The sequence below is a fragment of the Sciurus vulgaris genome, assembly GCF_902686455.1.
Source record: "Sciurus vulgaris genome assembly, chromosome: 8".
Lineage (NCBI taxonomy): Eukaryota > Metazoa > Chordata > Mammalia > Rodentia > Sciuridae > Sciurus > Sciurus vulgaris.
In genome coordinates, this window is record NC_136468.1 from 13570220 (window position 1) to 13581366 (window position 11147).

An 11147-nucleotide genomic window follows, 5' to 3' on the forward strand; every position below is an offset into this window, starting at 1 on the left:
AGTCTGCACATACTCAAATCCTTTATGCAACATGGTGTAGTATCTGCATATAACCTATGCCTACCTTCCTGTATCTTTAAATCATCTCTAGATTGCTTATGGTATCTAATACAATGGAAATGCTACATAAACAATTGTTACTCTGCTTTGTTTAGCAAATACTGGCAAAAAAGATAAGACTGTGTGTGTTTAGTAACAATGTGATGCGTTTTTAATATCTCTGATCCAAGGTTACTCAAACCCAAGGATTAGGAGGGTTAATTATTTATGTTTGGTTAACTGAATTGTTAGAAGATAAATAACTAAAAGAAGATGCTAAAAAGGAGAGAACATTCTCCACTAGAGGAATTGATGCATTGCCTACTTACTCTGAAAAATCAGAAGAATTATAAATAATAAAATATATTAGAGTAATAACTAAGTAAATATGGTGTGTCCTTCAATGAGGAAAATGAAAGTATTCTGTTCACTTATCAAATTACTTACTCATATACTTGTCAAAGATTGGTGATATTTCTGATTCCATTCTATGCCCTAAGGATACAGCAGCATTTATTTCACTGGAGGAGGTGCCAGGATGTGCCAGGGAGGGGAACCTCAACTCAGAATGAAGGATTCCTTGACATACATGATGGAGAAAAAACTTCAATATGCATCAGAGATTGAGGCTAGGAGATTTATTTAGAAATGCGGAGTACCCATTCAAGAAAAAGTGTAGGTTATCTTGAGAGTAAGATGCACTTTTGGGGTCTCAAGTTCCTCTTTTTAAAGGACACTTTGTTGGAATGACATCAGTGTGGTGATCACAAGCTGGTTTATGGTGATTGGGAATTCTCAGGATCCTAATGTCCATATATTCTCCACTATTTTATTTACAAATAACATTGGGAAAGTTCCCTATGTTATAGATTTCTGTATCTTTGTTAGTTTAACCTACTTTAAAAAATGGATGCATTAGTGAGCTCGTTAGTGCTACACAGGGCAATTTACACAGTGGGTGAATGGCCAGGACTTTAAGATTGGGAGCGAAGATTTATGGATTTCCCAGAATTTGGAAAGTGATCGATCTGGGAGAGAGAACTGACTACTAGTAAAAGGCGTTCCAATGGAAGTTGTGACTACAACTTCTTCCTTTTGCCTCTTTTTTTGCCTTTCTTTTTAATTTGCTTTTATTCTAACTCCAAATAAACAGTGCAAAGCCCATCTTCTCAGTCCACAGTCAGCTGGCTCCATTGCTCTGGGACTGAGGTGAGGCAGAACATCATGGTGGAATGGCATGGTGGAGGAAAGCTGCTCAGTTCATGATGGGAAGCAGAGGAAGACAGCACAAGGATCCTGGGACAACATATGAACTGCCCAAAAGCATGCCCCCAGTGACCTACTTCCTCCAGTCCTGTCCCACCTACCTACAGTTACCACCTACCTACAGTTTAGTCCATTCAAATTGCTAATCCATCAAATGGATTAATCCAGTCATTAGGTTAGCTCTCATTATATGATCATTTTACTTCTGAACATTCCTGTATTGTCTATCACAAGCTTTTGTGGGGACACCTCACATCAAAGCTATAATGGTTATAGCTTGAATAAGGACAGTGTCTGACCACAAATGTCAGGAGTGTCAAGGGTGAGAAACTGTGCCTTTGACTAAGATGACCTCATGCAGAAAGTATCAAATTAAAATAAAACAAACATACACAGAAACAACCTCAAGAGTGATAATTTACTCAAGCAGAAATAATGTCCTGGTAGGTGTTTTAGATTTACTGTAGAGGTGTAGAATCTGACTACACCTGTGCAGCTAGAGGGAGGGTTATGGTATCACAGTTGAGGAAATGGATCCTGAAATGAGGCTAAATTAAGTTTGTGCCCTGAATTTACCACAAGAGCTATGAAACTATAAAAATAATATTTGACTTCTCTAGGATGCCCATCTCAGTCTCTGAAATGATGAAAATCATAGTACAACATTTATCATGCTATTCCTGATACAGCAGGTGCATGGACACGCCCTCAGTGCCCGACACACAGGGAACATCCGCTTCACTGGCATTAATTCTGCTGAGAGTTCTTGCCTTGATAAGAGCACAGAACCCAAAGCCAGATTTTCTTTGCTATCATTATACCATGGACTTGCTGTGTGATTTTGTGCAAGTCCCTTATACCTTTCGTGCCTTAATTCATCCATCTATAAGCGGGGGCCATTAACAGGTATCCCATATGGTTGTTATGATGATTATTAAATGAGAATACAGTAGTCCCCTCTTATCATGAGGGACACATTCTAAGTCCTGAAACTGCGTTTAGTACCAAATCCTATATATAAAGCTTTTCACACACATATTTACCATGATAAAGGTTAATTTATAAACTAGATGCAATAAGAGATTGACAACTATGTCTAATGAAGAAATAAAGCAAATATACAACATACTGAAGTAAATGTTATTTAAAACTTATGAATTCATTATTTTTAGAATTTCCCATTTAGCATTTTTGGGTCCTGGTTGACCCTGAGTAACTTAACCTGAAAATTGAAATCACAGATATGGGAGACTACTACTAAACACCTGAAATGTACTAATCTCTAAGTAATGTAACTTGTCGTCATTTTTTTTTTACTTTCCCTTTTTTGTCTATTATTTTTTCAAATAAAAACAAATTTCCTGATCTAAAGTAACTCTATTCTTTCCTACCCACCCCCCTATTGTGAATTAGCATCTGCATATCAGAGAAAACATTCAGCCTTTGGATTGGGGGAATTGATTTACTTTGCTTAGCATGATATTCTCTAGCTCTATTCATTTACTGGCAAATGCCATAATTTCATTTTTCTTTAAAATGAGTAATATTCCATTGTGTATATATACCACAGTTTCTTTATCCATTCATCTACTGAAGGGCACTTTGGTTGATTCCATAGGTGAGCTTTTGTGAGTTAAGCTGCTATAAACATTGATGTGGCTGCATCACTGTAGTATGCTGATTTTAGGTCCTTTGGTTATAAAATGAGGAGTGGGATAGTTGGGTCAAATGGTGGTTCCATTCCAAGTTTTCTGAGGAATCTCCATACTGCTTTCCATAATGGTTGCACCAATTTTTAGTACCCCCAGCAATGTATGAGTGTACCTTTTCCCCCATATCCTCAAAGGGAAGGGAGGGGCTCTGATGGTAGGAAGTATAGTACAATGAATCAGGCATTATTACCCTGTGTGTGTGTGTGTGTGTATATATATATATGACTACATGACCAGTGTGATTCTACATCATGTACAACCAGATGAACGAAGAATTATACTCCTTTTATGTATGATGTGTCAAAGTGCTTTTTGAGGTTATGTATAACCAATTAAAAGGAATACCAAAATGAAAAAAAGAAATTATTCAGAAAAGAATATTTACCCACATTTTAAAAAGGAACAAATTTCCCTTCCTCAGGAGAACAAGTTGTTCCTTCTAATAATGAAAAGTTAATGTGGATATACAAGATGAGAATGATCATAAGACAATACATGTGTGTGTGTGTGTGTGTGTGTGTGTGTGTGTGTGCAAGAGCCAATGTTAATTAAACAACAAGGGTTCAGGGTTCCAGATAGTCCTTAGGAAAAAGTACATACTTAAAATTACCAAGGACGTAAGATTTTTGTCTGGGAATGCAGAAACCTGGAACTCTGATCTAGGACTTTACTCCAACTTATTTTCCTATTATGGAGAATGGTTCTTACCAGGTGGGTCTATGACTTCCATTCCCATAACCTCTGGAAAAATCACATTGTTTAAAATTTATGCTGAATCACCTTTCCATGTTTCACAGAAGTGAATCTAAAATTTAGATACGTGAGTTTCCAGTGAAATCACTTTTCTGGCACCTGTGGCCATGGGTGTCAATGACAAACTGGAGGTACAAATACCTGTGGGTGAAGAGACTTCATCCTATTTCCAGTCCAGACCCAGTGAGCCACCATGAAGACCTTCATCCTCCTTGCTGTCCTGGGAGCTGCTGGTGAGTCTCTTAAATGAACAATCAGTAGATGTCTATCTTCTATGTAAATACGCAGGCTGTGTCTGGAAAAACCACTTTCAGTGGTGTATACAGGGCCTGTACTCAAGTGTTGATGAGGGGTAATTAAATATTAATTTTCAGTGGGTGGTATGGAGGCCATGAGAGATTCAGCACAGAGGGCACAGAGAAGCCAAGCTTGTCCTGAACTTCCAGGCAAATTCCGTGAAGAAGGAGAGAAAGGGAAAGGGTAGTCTGTGTGAAAGGAGTGTTTGTCTTGACCTCTCTAAGAATTTGGAATTAACAACTGAAAAAAGTTTTTGCTCCTGGAAGAGAGTGTGGAAGTCAACCCTGAGTCTTCTGAATGCTAAACGGCTGGTATTTACCTAGGGGATCTAACAGATAAAGAAACGTTATTTTCCAAGATAAAAACTTTGGTTTGTTTTTGTTAACAATTTTCCTAATGTTATTTCTCTCACATAAAATCACATGCCATTCAATCATGAAGAGAACTAAATGTCTATTTCTATTTTGATACTACTAATTTTTATACAACAAAATGTTAATATTAATTTTTTTGCAAATTGGTTTGAGATAAATTCAATACATCTATCTACAACCTGGAATCTTCTTTCTTACACTTATTATAAAATATTGGAAAAATAAAGCTCATATTATATAATCACAGAATTTGGATCTATAAGAAAATTTGACATATCAGTGGGCTGTACTGCAAACTGCTATATTGGTAAATGTTGTAAAGAAACAAGAGTAAGTGGTGATGTTGGAGAGGGGAATACTATTATGTTCTGTAAAACTGTGTGTGTGTGTGTGTGTGTGTGTGTGTGCGCTTGTGGGCATGTGGGCATGCACAGTACTGGGGATTAAACACAGCAACACTTTTTTACTGAGCTACATCCATAGCCTACTTTTAATTTTTTTTATTGTGAAACAGGGTCCCCCTAAGTTACCCAGGCTGGCCTCCATCTCATGTTCCTCCTGCCTTAGCCTCCAAAGTAGCTGGAACTGCAGACATGTGCCATCATTCCCAGCTATAACATGATTTAATAGAAATTTTAGGTTAGATTCAAGGCAGTATATTGGGAGAATGAAAGTACAATATTTTAGGAATATTCTCAGTTGACTTCTAAAAGTTTTTTATTTATGTTACTTATTGAGATAGCAATGCAAAACCAACATCCCATTGACCAAACACACACCAGTTATATTACTGAAAAGCTTTCTATCTGTTTACTTGGCTGCAGAACAGAGTTTTATGTAAGCATGGTTTTCTATCTTCACCACTGGTGACCAAGCACTTGTGTAGTCTCTGATCCCTCTTGAATTTTGAGGTGTGCATGTGTGATTGTGCATGCAGAGTGTGATGCACATTTATAAAAACAATGCATCATGCTTAAAGTTTTTGTTAAAAATTAGATGCTTAATGATAGTGAAGAAGAAGGGAGTGTGCTAAAAGCATAGAATAATACATTTTTTAGAAATCCTTAAACCTCCATTTCTTGATTATGTAAGAAAAGTGAACTTTGTCATCTCTTTTCTGGTTAGTCAGAAAAATCTTCATGGTGGAATAGGAATTGCAGGATGGATCTGTTTAACAGAGAGTTGCCATCTTTTCTCTGTCAGTTGCTTTTCCCACTCATATGATGACAAGATGTTGGAGGCTATACCTGTGAGAATTCCCTGCCCTACCAGGTGTCCCTGAATGTTGGCTACCACTTATGTGGAGGCTCCCTCATCAGCCACCAGTGGGTGATGTCTGCAGCTCACTGCTACAAGCCATAAGTGACCTGCGTTCACATTCCTGAGTTCCAAGGCCAGTTTATCCTCCAACCCAGGAAGCATAATGGAACTTATGCTTGATGGATGAAGAATTCAGATTCTGAGACCTGATTATTCACTCAGAATTGTACAACTCATTGAAGGACTTACATGGAGCAGTACCTTAGAGTTTCCTGATGTATTTCTAAACGGTGGTGCTACAGATTTGGAAAGGAATCAGTGGCTGGTGAAATACCATGAATCAGCACATGGCCCTCACCATCATGCTTAACCAGGAAGCAATGAGACATGGAAGGAAAGAAAGGCATCATCATTCCAGTACAGCATAAAAATAGGCATGTCACATTCTGTTCCCTTAAAATTCTGCTGTCTTTGAATCCAGCCTCATCTCTCTGTGATATCAGTGGTGCCAAAGGGGGTAAAAATGGCAGGTGCCACCAATCCCATTTACATCTCCAACTCTTTCTTTGGGGTCATCTTTCTCATTCCTATACCTTCCTATTTTAACACAGCCAACAGCATGGTCTGCACAAGTCCTGACCCTAGCATAAGGACCTCTCACCTGCACCATGCGTGGTGGTACACATTGCTGCCTTAACTCACAATTACCTGTGTGACCAAATACTTGATGAGAATGCAGTTTGTGTTTATGATCATGATTGGGGATTTGGGGAAAGAGAACTCAAGTTGGATACTCAAGATGACACCTCTAACCTTTCAATGCAGCTGACTCCAGGTGCGTCTGGGAGAACACAACATTGATGTCATTGAGGGAGACGAGCAGTTCATTCAGGCAGCCAAGATCATCCCACACCCCAACTACGATGAAGACACCTTAAATAATGACATCATGCTGATTAAACTGAACTCCCCGGCCACCATCAGCTCTCAAGCGTCCACTGTCTCTCTGCCAAGATCCTGTCCATCTGCTGGGACTCAGTGCCTTGTGTCTGGCTGGGGCAACACCTTGAGCTTTGGAAGTAAGTGTCACCTGGAACACAAACACCAAGCTAGCTGGAAAACACTAGTGGTAAAAGGCACATTGAGGATCAGATAGCAAAAATTTTCTCTAAAGGCAAGGTTGCCTAAGAGTAGCTTTGGATATAGGCAGTCTTATAATATACTATATAAAGTCTGTAAGATTTCTTTCCTGAGAACATGGAGAAGACCGAGAAAAATTACTTTATAATAAAAATATCAGGTTCTTTATCTGAAATGTTATTGGAGATAAAAATAAAAAGAAGAAGAGGGAAATAAAACAGAGGCATTCAAGACTGAAACTGACATCATTACCTCATGTACATGTACGACTGCATGACCCATGTGATCCTGCAATATGTGTAATCAGAATAGTGAAAGATTACACTCTATTTATGTATGATCTATCAAAATGTATAAGTGCATTCTACTATCATGTACAACTAACTAGAACAAATAATATTACAAAATTAAAACAAATAAACAAAAAACAGAGGCATTCGTCATTTCCTACTGCCTAAGGTATACACCATCTTCAGAAAACAGGCTCTGCACTTGACATCTGTGGTCACTGAGGCCCCTGTCAGAGAGAGAAACACTTGATTAGAACTTTCTGGACAATCTAGATAAAATGTTCATACAACTTGCAAATAATTGTCTACTTGAAAGACTGAAGAGGAATATTGTGAAAGAGAGGAAATGAATTTAATCAGGGAACACTTCTGATGATCTTCCATTTTCATTCTTGCTTTCCACAGTCAAATATCCTGATCTTCTGCAGTGTCTGGATGCTCCTGTGCTCTCTGACACTGCTTGCCACAATTCCTACCCAAGAAAAATCACTAGCAACATGTTCTGCCTGGGCTTCCTGGAGGGTGGAAAGGACTCTTGCCAGGTGAGTTTCTGGTACTCCTTCTTCATGCACATCAGTCTCTGTCTCTTCTCAACCATATTTCACCTTCTCTGAAACACCAAGGACTGTCAAGTCCTTGTGACTGATTGTGAGAGGTGAGCAGTAGCTTTGAGATAAATGATAAGGTTTCTCTTTGTGGTAATAGTGATTAGAGGAAAAGAGGGTAAAAAAGAGACCTAGTACCTGGTGTGCAAAAGTTCATCATGGCGCCCTTCTGAGCAGCCATGTGGTGGAATGGAACCTTGTCAGAGGAGCAGGGCTATTGGAATCACATTCTATCTGTACAGTGCTCACCATTTCTTGGCCCTATGGTGCAACTAAGGAAAGAGGAGGGGCTACAGGTAAGGGGGAAGAACAGAAGGGATATAGAAAGAGATTGAGGGTTGGATTTGCAGAAATACAAAAGGTATTATCTTGGGGGATCAGCAGTTGGAAAAAAAAATACCACCTGGATCATGGAGAAATGTTTTGGAGCCCATTCTCCCCTCTGGGTATGAACAAAAGGTCTGATTGTCTTTCCTTCTTTCCCAGGGTGACTCTGGTGGCCCTTTGGTCTGCAATGGAGAGCTCTAGGGCGTTGTGTCCTGGGGTTTTGGCTGCTCTCTGAAAGGCAAACCTGGTGACTACACCAAGGTCTGCAACTACCTGGACTGGATTCAAGAGACCATTGCTGCCAACTAAACACCTTTTTCTCTTCATGATCAACCCCCAGTGGTGAATTTCTTCTTCCTTAAATGCCTGGAGTCAGCAACTAAATAAAACATATTATTCTTCACCATAACTGTCTAGGAATGATCCCTTTTGGTATTAATGAACTTTTTCATCTACTTTGCCTCAAAGTAGAAAGGTAAACAGATGCTGGAGCTTCTTTTGTGGAGAGAATTTGAAAGTTTATTTAGTCATCAATCAACTTAATGAAACTAAACTTACTGGGCCCCTATTTTATTGAAGAATCTATAGGAGACACTGTGGATATAAAGATGAATAAATTCACTGTTAGCACAAAATTTTTAGCAAATAAATACAAGGGTCTTTATCAATTTTTTGGAAACAGTTTACAATTCAACAACACACATTTGTTTTTCCCTTTTTTGTGTATTCATCATGTTTTCAAACTCAAAGACAGATAATGACACGAAAGTGAACAAAATTACTGTGAATTGCCCCAAGTCCTCTAGACAGCTCACGGTAAAGCCACAGTGAAGCCCACACTGTGCTCACGCGTTCCTGCTGCCGAGGCATGAGTTTTCTCTTCCTTGTTTTCTACAGTGCATCTGAGGATCTATAAGCCTACATAAGGGAAGCACTACAGGCAGAATTTTTAAAATATCCTAGTTTTCCTAAATTTTCCAAGGATCCCCCTATATACATGTTCTAGTTCCCCAAGATCTTTTCCAACTGGAAGTTTATTGCTATGGCAGGCATGGCCTCTCGGCATGCCTGTCTGAGCCCCACTTCTACCAACAGGCCCCTCAAGTCCCATCCCAGATTAGGTATTAATTTAAACTATAGGCAAAAGAAAGTACAAATGCACAGAAGTTTTCAGGAAATAATTTTCTGAGATCATAAAGGCCTTGGCCTAGAGGTGAGAGCGGTCCTCTGGTCTCCCTGAGAGCACACCCCACGCACTCCAGCTTAGTTCCCCACCAGCTCTCCCCCGAATCCTTATCTCCCCATGGATCATCCAGAGAAGGTTTGCAGTGGCAGCCCCTACCCAGGATCCCATGCAGATCTGTTGGGGACCATTGGGAGGACATACTGGACTCTGAGCACAGGCACATGGGAGCAATGGAGCAGAACAGCATGGGGAACATGCAGCGTTAGAGACGGGTGGAGAGAGCCGTGTCTCAGCTCAGGCTGCTGAACAAAAATACCACAGTCTGTGTGCTTTACACATGGCGCCATTTCTTATGGCTCTGGAGGCTGGTAACTCACAGCCAAGGCTCCAGCAGGCTAATGTCTGGGGAGGGCTGGGTCCTAGTTTGCTGATGTACCTCTGTCCTCCCATCAAATCCATGAATCCTCTGCTGATGGCTCCGTCCTCTGGACCTTATCAAATCCTAATTACCTCCCAACAGCTCCACCCTCTACTGCCATCTCACCGGAGGTGAAGACTTCGACATATGGGCTTCAGGGGGACAAAACCACGCAGTCTGTACTCGGCATCTCAGGAGAGGCAGCTACAGCAAGAAAGCTGTGCTCATGACCTGCTTGCCAACCTTTTTTGGCTCTGGATGAGAGAGTGGAGGGGTCAGTCTCTGAGTTCTTAATCTAGCCTCATGACAGCCACTAGGTTGATGTGAAATGCCTTAGCCTTGTGTTCAGGGCTCTTAAGTATGGAGTCACCACTAACGTTTTCTGTTTTATTTCCTTTGTTTTCAATTAATCTCCTGTATGTTTGCACATGGTCTAAACTGACAATATATAAAACCTCTTTTTTATTTGTTCTTTTTAGTTACACATGACAGTAGAATATATTTTGACATATTATACGTACATGGACAACAACTTCCCATTATTCTGATTGTACATGATGTGGAATTATGTTGGTCACATATTCATGTATGAATCATAGGAAAGTAATGTGCAATTCATTCTGCTATCTTTCCTATTCCCATTCACCCTCTCTTTCCTTCATTCCTCTTTGTCTAATCCAACGAACTTCTATTCTCTGCCCACTTCTTATTGTGAGTTAACATCCGCATATCAGAGAGAAATTTGACCTTTGTTTTTTGGGATTGACTTATTTCACTTAGCATGATAACCTCCAGATCTATTTATCAGGAAATGCCATAATTTCATTCCTCTTTATGATTGAGTTATATTGATTGTGTGTATAAACCACATTTTTTTTCCATTCATCTGTTGAAGGGCACCTAGGCATAAACTTCTCTCTAAATAAGTGGCTTCAGATAGACATTAACTAAACATCTCAGGATTCTCCCTAGAAACAAATGAGTGTAAGATTCCCCTGTCCTTCCCATCGCCACACTAAACCACTCTCACTCACCTTCCACCTCAGGTAAGGGAGGTTCAGACACCTCACAAGAGAAGGTGAGGTCATTCAGGAGCACGTTTCAATATCTCTGCTTGTCACTTTCAGACTCTTGCTTTGTTAAAAGACTAACTTCACGATTTGTGAATTTCTACTCAAATGTGTGAATTCTTATGCTCTTTTTCATTGGAACTTAAGTCTTAGAAATTCTTTCTATTAAAATACACAATAATGTGCTAGAGGCAGGCAGTTCCAATATTATCCCCTTCAAAACGTCTTTAGAAATGCACTAAGGAAGCCTAGGAGTAGGAGGGCTTCAAGGATGGCTGGATTCTGCAACCTAAAAACATGCCAGCTCTGTCCTGTACTTCCATTGCTGTCAGCTTTAGCCTAAGGATAAAAACCTGTCATCAGGAAATGCCTCTCAGATATTCACCTCCCATATCTATACATCTAGGGAG

General features: G+C 39.7%; 1 pseudogene across 1 annotated transcript; it reads left to right on the plus strand.

Moving 5' to 3' along the window:
• The first annotated feature begins 3963 nt into the window (after nucleotides 1-3963).
• On the plus strand, nucleotides 3964-8372 carry LOC306668766 (cationic trypsin-3-like; annotated as a pseudogene). The gene is made up of 5 exons: nucleotides 3964-4003; nucleotides 5645-5799; nucleotides 6527-6780; nucleotides 7537-7673; nucleotides 8223-8372. The product of its transcript is annotated as a cationic trypsin-3-like (transcript).
• The last annotated feature ends 2775 nt before the right edge of the window (nucleotides 8373-11147 follow it).